Below are 12,331 nucleotides of genomic sequence, written 5' to 3'. Positions count from 1 at the left end.
GTTATTTCAAATTTGTATTCAAACCCGATTTTACTCTAAATTACGAACCAAATGAAAATATACTCTGTTTCCTTCACCGATCCAAACATCTTTCCTCTTCAAATCTATGCCTTTGCGTGCCTTTCTTTCTCGCTTTCCTCCTTAAGTCACTCACTTTTTGAAAAAACGCAGTCACTGAAAAAACGGACAAAATACCCTAATCAACAAGATTTTAAACATCCTTCACCTTCGTTTTGCCTAACCGGCATATTCACTTTTTCCTTGACCCATTTAAATTTTTTACTTTCGAATACATTTCACATACATTAAATCAGTTCCCTTTCTCACATTGCCATCTTCATTAAACTCCAACCATGTCTCTATTAATTCTATCATTCACCAAGCCAGTACTATCATTCACCAAGCCAACTTATTAAATAAAATTGCGTATAAGTAATTTATACTTATCTCTTTGAGCAGCAGCAATAAAAGAAGGGAGAGCGGAGGTTGTTGATGTGTTTTGTTAGTGTTGGAATGTTCTTAGATATTCTGTATTCTATATTCTAAGAACTGGATGTTTGTTTTTTCTTGCTGCTGAGTGGTGGCAATAAAGGAATTATTGCATAATGTTGGCCTCCGTGTCGTGCCATAAAATCAGATTTGCATGGTGGGAACTGGGTATGCTTGAGTGGAGTTGTTACACAACTTGGTCAGGGTGGGATCCCATTTGGGCTGGACATCAAAGTCAGCACCAGATCCCTTTCCGCTGGAGGTGAAATCAGTACTGACATCGACAAAAAAGAGACCAGTGCAGGTCTTGAACCCAGAGTGGAAGTTTACACCAAAATAGGGGCTTAGAAAGCAATGAGGACAAATCAGCTGGTGGTAACCCAACTGGAGGCTCCTGCGGACCCTTGCGATCCGAAGGCATCGCAGACAAAGCCAGAAAAGTGCCAAAAATACAGAGCATGGCCTCCTTAAAGGCCTCGACTTGCTTCAGCATTGCCAATGGCCTAAGAAACTTGGGCACAGCAGGATCATTTATAGAATTATCTCCTCAATCGGACATCAGGAGCGAGATCGAGTGACACTTTGATGCGCTTGCAACTTCTGTTTGGATAGAGAGTGGCAGGATGGGGTCTAGTCCTGCTTTGCCTTCTCAGGTTTCCTCTTCGATTTTAACTTCGACTTATTGGATGGCTTTGACCACGAAGATGCCCTTTTGAAGGATAAGTCTCAGGTGCAGGTCTGAGCCCTCGACTTGAAGCAGGAGTTATGCAAAGTCTGTGACTTCTTCCTATTTTCGGCGACATACAGCTTTGCTTCATGTTCCCGGATTGCCTTCAGGTGCATGAGGGAGAACTCATCGCATGGCCTGAGGTTGTGCCCCAAACCCAACCACCCCAAAGGCACAAGTTGCGCAGGTCCGTTACAGACATCTGTTTTCGAAACTCACATCATGGTCTGAACCCTGAAGTTTTAGGTATAGACATTGTTCCGTTCCACACTGGATTGGTAAGTTTTAAAAACCAATCAAAGAGGAAGCAAAGCTACACATCCACTACTACTTCACTTGCCCAGTGCTGGTGGTAAGATTCATTTAGACTGTGCTTGTGCTGTGGGTGCTTGAGTTGGTGGTGTTGGAGGTTGAGATGGTGCAGGTGGTTGTGGCAGAGGTGTTCAGGTGCCTCTGTAGAATCTCATGCATGAGTTAACCTTGAAGCATAAGTCAACTTCAGTTTTGTTTCTAAATCAATAAATATTGTTTTGCAAATATACTATAAAGTTAGTACCATGTGAGCGGAACCGCTTAATTGCTGGGCCTTCCCCTCTCCCCCAGTGCTGAGCCCTTTTGTGGCTATTTGGGGTAGTTAGCACTTAGACCTCCATAACTATTTGTCCTCATCAGGTATCCACACCAAATTTGTCCCTTTTTATGTTTAAGATTTTTGTTGATTTTCAAGAATTTAATAACAAGAGAACTCAGGAAACAATTTAAAAAGAAAATACATTACAAATACTCTCACCTCCGGGCACAAATCGTCTGTCAGCCATGATGCTTCTCTTGGCCAAGCATCGAATCGCGATGCACTGGGGCTCACTCAAGGCACCCACTGTAGACACTTGGATTCACAACATTACATACTGCCAGGAAATGCTATCGGCATATTGGGATCTCATGCCCATGGCGTCAAGACCCAAAGACATATGGGCCAATTCGTGGCATGGGCCAACACACGCACCAAGAGGGTAGCCCTTGAATCCCTACAAGGCACGAGGACATCGCCTCAAGTCCCCGAAACGCTTGCCCCTAACATTTAAACACGGTCCTAGGATTACTGGGGAGGTTGTTATAGGATTACAATACACCTCACGCCCAAGTGGCTGTGAATAGACTATGACACGGCTCGCTCGGGGTGGACGTTGAGCACGCCCTGCTGTGTAATCACTACTAACTGTTTGCTGTAATTTCTAAATGTATATTGCTGTGTACTACTTGACTCTTGAAATGTTTCAATTGTTGTGTATCATTGCCCGTAGGGGGCGCAGTCACTAAGTCTGCCTGTCATCATTTACCTTCTCTGCCATGGTTGTTGTTTGCTCTTCTTTGCTGTATACTGCACTCAGCTGCAAAATCAATAAATACAGTTAAAAAAAAAACCAAATACTCTCACTTACAACCATGGGCCGGTGAGGCAAGAGATATGTAGATACACAAAATTAAAATATACAAGACTGCAAGCAAACCATAACCTATTCTTAATAATGAGAAGGGGGGGTGCTATGAGGGGGGAGTAACATGAAGGCTGTCTAACGGATGGTTAGCGATGTTATACCTCCATAGAATGTTCTTAAGACCATAGCTTTCTGTGGGCTGTTCCACATCAGAAGGTTCTTCAGGTATCAGTCGAAGCAACCGGAGGTAAATCGGGCAAGTTGGCTCTCTGAATTCACTGCTGACAGAGCTAATGCAGGGGCCCCACATCTTATCAAAGTGAGGCAACTGGTTCTCTGCCACCTCAGTGAGCTTTTCCATTCCTAGCAGCTCCCATAACCTGTGCAGCCAACCTGCATGTCACGGTACCATATTCGTGCCCCACCGTGCTAACAAAGCCTGTTTTGCTGCGCACGGTGCTTTTGTGATTGCACGCCCTTTCAAGGATCCAATAGGGTGTGTTAAGGGGTTGGGGAGACCCAAGAGAATGTAACTCGGAAACTTGGGGAGCTCAGTATCGAACATTTCATCTACAGAGTTTAATATCTCCTGCCAATATGTCTGTATTTTAGGACAGTGCCATAGGAGATGCGTTAATGTGCCGGTGTCCCCACAACCTCTCCAGCATTTAGGATCGCTCCCCCTTTTCCCGTGTGCTGTGCGATCAGGCATGTAATACCAGAAATGAACTATCTGTAGTAGCGTCCCCTTACCTGTAGCTGAGCGTGACAATGTATTGGCTGGTTTATGTATGTCTAGCCACTCCTTTTGTGTGAACTGCCTTGTAACTGCGATGTGTTCAGGAAGGCGTAGATGTCCGATAGTAGCTTCTTGTCTGTGTGTCTAGTGATAAGCCATTTCTCAAATGGCAAAGGGGCCTGCTTGCATATGGTTTCAGTGTTGGTTGTGTGACCCAGTAGTGAATCGTAGCATACTGCCATTGTGCCAATGACGGCAACCCATACCCCTCCTGTATTTGTTGAGAGGACATGATGCCTAAGTATTCAAAGAAATTGCCCACCCTCTTACAATTTGCTTGTTGCCATGGCATATATGCTGAGCCATGCGATGCTGGTGGAAAATCCGGAATCCCCAAAATGGGGGTCAATGAAGAGAGCCTCGTGGATAATTTCTTAGGGGCCGCCACAGCGTCCCAGACGCCAACCATGGCGCGGAGTATCGGGGAGATATATACTACCTGATGCCAGTGCGCTTTAGGGAGCCATGGGATGTTCCATGTAAGAATGCCCGTGATAGCCTGATTGATAGAGCACCAGTGCTTCTCCGTTGTGGGTCTATTCCACTCCACCATATACCGTAGGTGGGCCGCCTGATAGTAGTGTTTGAGATTCGGGAGGGTGAGTTCTCCACAAGTGGGTGGCAGATATGTCAGTCTCTTGGTGATACATGCTCTTTTCCCAACTCAATTGTAGTGATCTAGTAGGTGTTGTAGTTTGGGTAACAACTGAACTGTGGGGGCAAGGGGCAGGGTCTGCATAACATAGAGTATCTTAGGAAGGGATAGCGTATAATCCTTCCATTTTTCCAGATCTGTGCGTGTCTGCTAGTAGTTGCTCTCTGCTGTTTGCCTAACCGTAGGGTCTATGTGAAGGCCCAAGTAAGTCACCCCCTGTGAAGCCCAAGGGTATGGGTAGAGATTCCACACAGTTTCAACTTCTGTAGTTGGGATCCTGAGGTTTAGGAGTTGCGATTTCTGTACGTTAATGTTAAAACCTGACACCGCTCCAAACGCCTCCACCGCCAAGGCAAGCCTCAATAGAGACCGAAGGGGATCTGTCAGGATCACCAAGACATCATCAGCGTATAGCACCAACTTATTGTCCCTACCCCCATCCTCATTCCTGTAGGAGAGTAGGATCTGCTTTTTATAGTTACCCCCACTTTTTGCTGATGTTTCACCGTTTTTCGACTTTAGTCTGGCTGGGGCCCTGCTAACCAGGACCCCAGCCCAGCTTCTTCCTTTCTAAAATGATTCCCAGTACTTTAGGTACACTCCAGATTGGATTCTGGGGTACCCTTATAAGACCCTAGTATATGCTATACTATGTACCCAGGGCATAGGTACCCCAGAGGCCTACCAGGGGCTGCAGCATGTATTATGCCACCCCTGGTAAGCCTTCCAAAATGACACCACAGGACTGCTACTGCAGCCTGGATAAGGTGGTGCATGCACCCCTTACTGAGATATAGGTTCACTATATCTCTCAATATCACTGCACATATAAACCTATCAGTCACCCCTATGGCAGGCCTTACTAATCCTGAAGACAGGGTGCTGGGTTTTATGTGAGAGGGTGCCCATGCTTGAGCAGGGCCCCCCTGCAGCCTTCGGAACCTTTATTCCGGGGTTGTTTGTGATGCAGCCAAACCATATACTCTTAAGTGCATTATAACCAAACGGTAAATGCTAACTTTGGGATGGCTGCACTGAAACATGTTGTGTTTTGTGTCAAAAAACTTGGAATCATACCCCCACACCACTAACTGGTGTGTGAGTATGATCCCACCCTTCTAGAGGGAGAGACATGACAGCACCGGTATACCCGGTACCAGCTAACAGAGCTCTGGCATCACAAAAAGAATGCTGCCAGCCACAGACATGACTCTGCCCTCCTGCTGCTGGGCGAAACTCCGGCAGGGGAGGCCTGGACAATAGGTTTCCTGTCACAGGAAGGTGTCACCACCTCCCAGACAGGCTTTAGTGTATTGGGTCTGGGTGGGTGCACTCCAAGAGTGCTTTGAAGTTCAGCACTGGGGGCACATTTGGTGTCCCTATGCATAGTCCGGTTCAAATCGGCTGCAGGGGCTACTAGCCCCTGCTCCAGCGTGAAACTGGAAAAAGGAAATGGGTGTAGCCAACCCTCTTTCCTGACCCTCCCATTGGTGGGTCCCTAGAGTTTGTCCAACCCCTTCCTTGGGTATAAGAAAGGAACCCCTGGCTACAGGACTTTAGATTACACCTGGACAAAACTCTTATACTGAATCCTGGAACTTCGACGATCTACCTTGAACTAGATGACTGAAGAATCTCCCTTGGAGTAAAGGAGTTACTCCCCTGCTTGGCAGGCACCAAAGACGCATCTGTCTAGTTTGCATCACCGAAGCTCCCACCGGACTTCGAAGAATTTTGCAACACAGGAGGTGGGTTTCTGTGGTCTCTGAGGTCGATCTGTGAACTCAGCAATTCTGAGGCCTGTATCCCTCATGGAAGATTGTGCAACCTGAAACCCTAGACACCACAACCATTTGCAGAAGCATCAGCTTTCCTACGACTCCTACAGCTGAGCTTTGGGTTACTTGTAGCCCTGACCCGAGCAGCATTTGCACCGAAGATTGCCCGCCTACACTCCACGAGTGTTCCGTGAGCTGGCCCTTTGTGTTTTCTCTTGATGTCCCTTCACGATCCCTTGTCCGTCGACTGGTGGGGCCCTGTGAAGGTAACTTTAACTTTAATTGAGCTTACCTGGTTGCTCCAGACGTGCCCTGACTCTCCATTGCTTGGGGAGCCCCCAGGACCTTGCTGGTCTGCACCAAAGCATCTTTTTCTTCCTGCGTGGGTTGCTGTTGCCAAGATTTGTTGGGTCCAATCCTGCCACTGATACTGCAACACTCGACATCCTTCATGGGACAGCTCGAATCCAGCTCCTGGTCATCGTCCATGCCTCCTGGTCCTCGTGGCTGCAGAGTCAAGCTTCACCTCTTCGCACCTGAAACACCCGACATCGGTGGGCATTTGTCTATCGTGCCCCTGGTCACTGGCAAGTGACCCAGACTCTGTCCCCTCTGCTTTCAGGTTCTTCTGATCTTCAATCCAGGCTTGGATCACACTGGACACTTCCTTCCCGGCAACAGCACTTTGCAGCAGATCGCCATTGAAATCAACGACGATTCCCGACACCATTTGACACCTATGCACCCGGCTTCCCTGGGTAAGGTAACTCGAGTACTACGGTGCTCCCATGGGTGCTGGCCCTAGAACCCTCTAAGTCTAAAGGGGTTTGCTCAAAGTTCTCTCCTAAGTGTCCTTAACTTCTAAAATTCCAACTGCGACTTTCCCATAGAATAGTACGGGGCTCGTGGCTGTGTTCTCACACTGCACACGTCCCCCGTGGGTCTCCTGTGTCACTACCTTGGGTGGTTCCTTGGGGTCCCAGTGATTCTATGTGCTCTAGGCACTGTGTCTAGTCAAGTCGTGGTTCTTATACCACTTTCTTAATATATGGTTTGGTCCGCCCCTAGGGCCCATTGTATATTGTTTTAGAACTGTATTATTGTGTGCCTGGCTCTCTAATCTCATAAAGGGATTAGTAGAGAGTATTTAGAAATAAATACATATATTTGCTATATATACCTTGGGTGGTTCTCCTTTCATTTAGTAATTCAAGAGGTTATAATCTGGTAAACCATGCTGCTTTACACTCCTTTAAGACTTATCCCGAAGGCTGCTCTCCATAGCTACCACTAGGATAGCTTTCAATAAAGGTTGTCTTTAAACCTATCATCAATAAGGGTTGTTTGGACTGGTGCAAGGTGCTCACTATAACTAGTGGACAACATATGCCAGGCAAACTTCTCACAATTCCCACAATCTCCGAATTTGCTCTGACATATTCCACAAGTGGCTCTATATACAGTGCAAACAGGAGCGGGGACAGGGGGCAACCCTGACGAGTTCCCCGTTCAATATGGAAAGGCCGCAATGTTGTCCCATTAACCTGCACCATTGCCTGGGGCACTGCATATCCAGCCAAAATCCAACGTATAAATCAGGGTCCCAGACCTACGGACTTTAGCACAGCTTTCAGATAAGGCCAATGCACTTTATCAAACGCCTTCTCTGCATGCATGGAAAATAGTAGTGCTGGCGTCTTAGTTCGCTGGACCTTGTCTAGTAGGTGGCAAATTCTCTTTGTATTGTCGCTACAGTTATGTTCTGGAATAAAGTCGGCCTGACCTGGGTCAATGAGGCCTTGCATCATTGGGGCCAGTCGCACTGCTAGGATTGTGGTGAAGATCTTCACATCTACGTTAAGTGGTGAGATAGATCTGTATGATGTTCGCTGTGTTGGGTCTTTGCCCTGTTTGGGTATGACCTTAATAGTAGCAAGTCGCATTGTATCAGTCAGGGTGCCCGATTCACTGAAGGAATTACATATCCATGTGAGGATAGGGGCCAGAACGGGAGCCAACAGTTTATAGAATTCTGGAGGGTAGCCATCGTGTCCTGGCGACTTCCCGCACCGTATGCGTGATATTTCTGTAAGTACCTCATTTAGGTGTATGTCTTTCTCCAGAGTGAGGGCATGTTGATGGTCTAGCTTGTCAATGGGGGTGTGATTCAAATATGGTCCTATTTCGGAGTTTGCGTGTTCTCCCGCCCCAATCGAGCGCTTTATAAGTATACAGTTCCTTGTAAAAATGGTAAAACTCCTGAGCTATCAGCTCATCCTGTTCCATGCTCTCCCCTTAGGCATTCACAATTGTAGTCACCCTCTGGCTATTGATCCGTGTGCGGAGTCTCTGGGCCAAGAGGCGTCCTGTCTTGATCCCTCCCATGTAATACTTCTTTATCCGCAATAGAGCATGCTCAGCTCTATCCATATCCAGGGCCTTATGCTCTTTCCGTGCTATATTAAGTCTGTGGCTGGCTTGATGCATCCCTGTTCTTTTATACACCCCCTTCAGTTCCTTGACCATCCTCTTCTCAATCAATCAATAGAGACTTTATTTCGGTTTTGATTCAAACCATAAAAGTATACATATAAACATCACAGTTAAATAAAACACAAGGATATCACCAATACCGTACAATGAATTCATAATCAGTAAAGTGCAAATAGCGCAAGGTATAGTATAGTCCATATAGGTTCCTGAGGTAGATGAGGCAGTCAAACAGTAAAGAGACAACCTCATTGGTCCATACAGGTTCTCAATTTAACAGACAGTTTTAAGAATTCAGTTACATGGAGAACACTGTCACTGTGCAAAAGTTGTAAATACATTAGTGCTGGTCTGATCTGGTTAAAATTAAGTTTCTTTAAAAGAGCTACCAGATAGCGTTTGCGCGGGTATTCATAAAATTTACATAAAAATATAAAATGCAGCATATCCTGTGGAGCCACAGGGAGCTGCAGCCTTGTTAAAAATGTCTTTTTTTAGGTCTAATTAACAGATGATGAAAGATATTTACCTGAACCTTGACAGCAGGAACTTCTCATGGGAGCTGAATGAGCCCATCAAATATGGCTCCTTTGTCTCGCAAGTTTTTAACATGACATATTTCCTGATACTGGGTTTCAGGAGCTCCTCTCCCTCTCGTTGAACCTTTCTCCCCATATAAAAGGCGCGCTTAATTGCCTCCACATCCCCATTTACAATCCCGCTTGGATTTTCAAACAACTCCAGGCAACCAAGTCGAGCGAAACAGGATTTCAGATATTTTAACCAGGGGGTGCACATTGCCTTATCATGGGACACAAGATCTTTCACAATCAAGTGGGTTAATGGAATGTCCTGGTTCAACCACAGTTTTGCCCAGCAGGTCAAAGGGAGCAGAGAAAAAATGTCACATAAGTATTGTGCCCCCAATTCTTCATGTACTGCCAAGTTAGATGTACCAATTGGAACACATAGAAGACGCTTCATAAAGGCGTTTTCAGCCACCTGTAGCTGTTCTCCAGCCACATAGCCCCATAATTTGCTGCCATAAACAGCAGTTGCCACTGATTTTGTATTGTAGAGTTTCATCATGGCATTATTGGGCTTCTTCCCCAATTTCGATGCAAAGTTAAAAATAGTAGCGTTAACCGTTGCCAGTTCCCCTTTCTTTTTGACCAAATGGGGGCCCCAACTTAATTTGGTATCAAATAGAACCCCGAGATACGAGAACGATTTCGAAATGGGGATGGATGCATCGTCTAATTTAAATACAAAGTTCCTTTTTGGCTGTAGGCCAACTTGCATAATAAATGATTTGGAATTGTTGACCGTTAGGTCTCTTTCTGTCATGAATGATTTAAAAGCATTTAATAAGGCTTGGAGACCCTTCTCGGTTCGAGAGATTAAAACCGCATCATCTGCGTATAAAAGAACAGGAATACCCCGCCTACCAACTCTAGGACAGTCGGCCTGTACCTTCTGCAAAACGGTATCTAACTCATTAATATAAAAATTAAAAAGGAAGGGGGCGAGAATACAGCCTTGTCGCACACCCTTCTTAATATCGAAGTTGCCAGTGGTACACAGATCCTACGAATACCTAACATTAGCACTAGTGTTACTGTGTAGGTCTACCAGAAAATTAACAATCCCACTATCCACACCCTTCTCCCTCATGGACTGCCACAGCCTTCCCCTGTTGACACAGTCGAAGGCTGATGACAGATCCATGAAGGCGAGATGGACAGTGCCCTTCTGAACAACAGTGTATTTACTTAGTATTAAAAAAAGATTAAGGCACTGGGTTATAGTAGAACGACCACTGCAGAAGCCATACTGGGAAATGGACATGATGTTATTTTCTAACGCCCAGTTTGACAATCTCTGCAGCAGAATTCTCCCCACAACTTTGACCATAGAGTCTATTAATGAAATTGGCCTGTAACAAAAAGGACTGCCCCTATCCCCCTTCTTAAAGACAGGGACAATCGTTGAAACTCCCCATGAAGGGGGACAGCCAATTTCAGCAGCAGCTTTAAAAACAGACTCTAAAATGGGTGCCCAAAAGCTAGGTTCAGACTTATATAAGTCTGGTGGGATCCCATCAGGGCCAGGAGCTTTCCTGGCTGTGAGTCCCTCTATGCCCTCCATAACCTCGCCTCTATCAAACGTAATAATTCCACCACTATTACCAGGGAGCAAGTTGACATTTTCTTTCACCACACAACTATACAATTGTTTAAAGTGTGATTCCCATTCTTCCTTTTTTATGCAGCATTCTAGGCCATCACCCGGGTCCTGGACCAAAAATGTTTTTTTTACTACCGCCCAGAATCTAGAGCTACATTTTAAAGTAGAGGGGTCAAGAATCTCATCCCAGGCCTCCTCTCTTAAAAACTCCTTGCGTGAAGCGATGGCAGACTTATGTTCTTTGCGACACAACTTTACATTCGCTTTTATTCTAGGGTTGGCTGCCAAGGCTATCCTTAGATTACGTGCTGCCATGGAGCAGACATGATTGAACCATCTCGGTCCCTCATTCTCTGTATTCTTTACTGGGACCATCATCACCTCTGACACCTTCTCCATCAGGCTTTGAAAAGCACTAAGAACCTTCTGCCCCTTCTTGAATGCAGTTCTTAATATCCTGCGTGCAGTTCTCCCTAATTTTTTTGTATAATAGGTCAGGAGTAATCATTGACCATCTAAGGCGCCGTCTCCCGTCGATTGTGCTCAACCTGCCATTAATGCATTTCCGATCTTCTTTAATAATCCAGGGACCCTTCAAATGAACAGTGAGTGGGTTATGATCGCTGAGTTCACTTTGTTCAATGGTAAAAGAGTCCACAAATGACTGCATAGGCAAAGAGAGTAACACATAGTCAATGAAAGTACCCCTCCCATGACCTTTAAAAGTTGGGGTATCAAAACACTTTGTGGGATCCCTCAGTGCCATAGCCAAAGAAAGATCTAAACTGCTCAGTAAATCATTAAAAAGTTCCCCATCCATCGTATGTTCCAAATGCAAACCGCCAAGGCGGTCACATTGCAGATCCATTAAACATTTCGACAGGGGGTCACCGCAAGGATGAACATTAAAATCTCCCATAATTATAAGGTTATGGAGGCATTCCCTCAGTGAAGAATTAATAAATTCATTTAGAGCAGATATTTGGTTAGAACCTGTGTTGACATTGACAGCATTATAAAAGTTAACCAAACCAGCCAGACAATTTTCTCCATTCAATACTAAGCTCATAAATCCAGAGTTTGCTGTTAAAATTCTACGAATTTTACAAGAGAGTGTAACGGAAATAAAAGTCACCAGTCCCCCCTTAGATCTGCCTCTACTTGAAGCTATTGCAGGAACATAATAGGCCTTATACCCTTCGAGGAAAAAGTCACATTCCACTGACCAAGTCTCCTGCAAGCAGATGATCATAAATAGCTTAATGTACATAATCCAATTGTCATCCGCCATCTTTGATGCCAGGCCTGCAATGTTCCAGGAAATAACATTATTACAACTGGCTTTATCCTGTATGATCTTAATGGGTGATATCTCAGCTGGTATTACATTACCCAGACCCACAGGCGCCTCACGTCAGTCGCACGCCTCCAAGCCAGACAGAACATCAAATCTATTCTGTATATCCACGTTAAGCCCGTTACTACAATGGCCAACAAAGTTAAATCTATTCTGTGTTTCTACAGAGGGCCCACACCCACCTTGATTAACATTATACACATATGGTGCATCCAAGGCAGGGGTCTGAATTGGATTTGCTGGCCTAATTCTCTTTTGAGGACGTGGATCTTTATTCAAGTGTGCGTGAAAATAGCCCAGTGGACGGACACATATACTATTCATATTACACATTAATGAGGATGCTCTTAGTAAAACTGTTGCCACGTGTTGGGGATGCTTAAAATTAACAACAATACAATCCCCACTGC

The sequence above is a fragment of the Triturus cristatus genome, chromosome 3_1 (genome assembly GCF_964204655.1).
Source record: "Triturus cristatus chromosome 3_1, aTriCri1.1, whole genome shotgun sequence".
Classification (NCBI taxonomy): domain Eukaryota; kingdom Metazoa; phylum Chordata; class Amphibia; order Caudata; family Salamandridae; genus Triturus; species Triturus cristatus.
Note: the sequence above shows the minus strand (reverse complement) of the source record.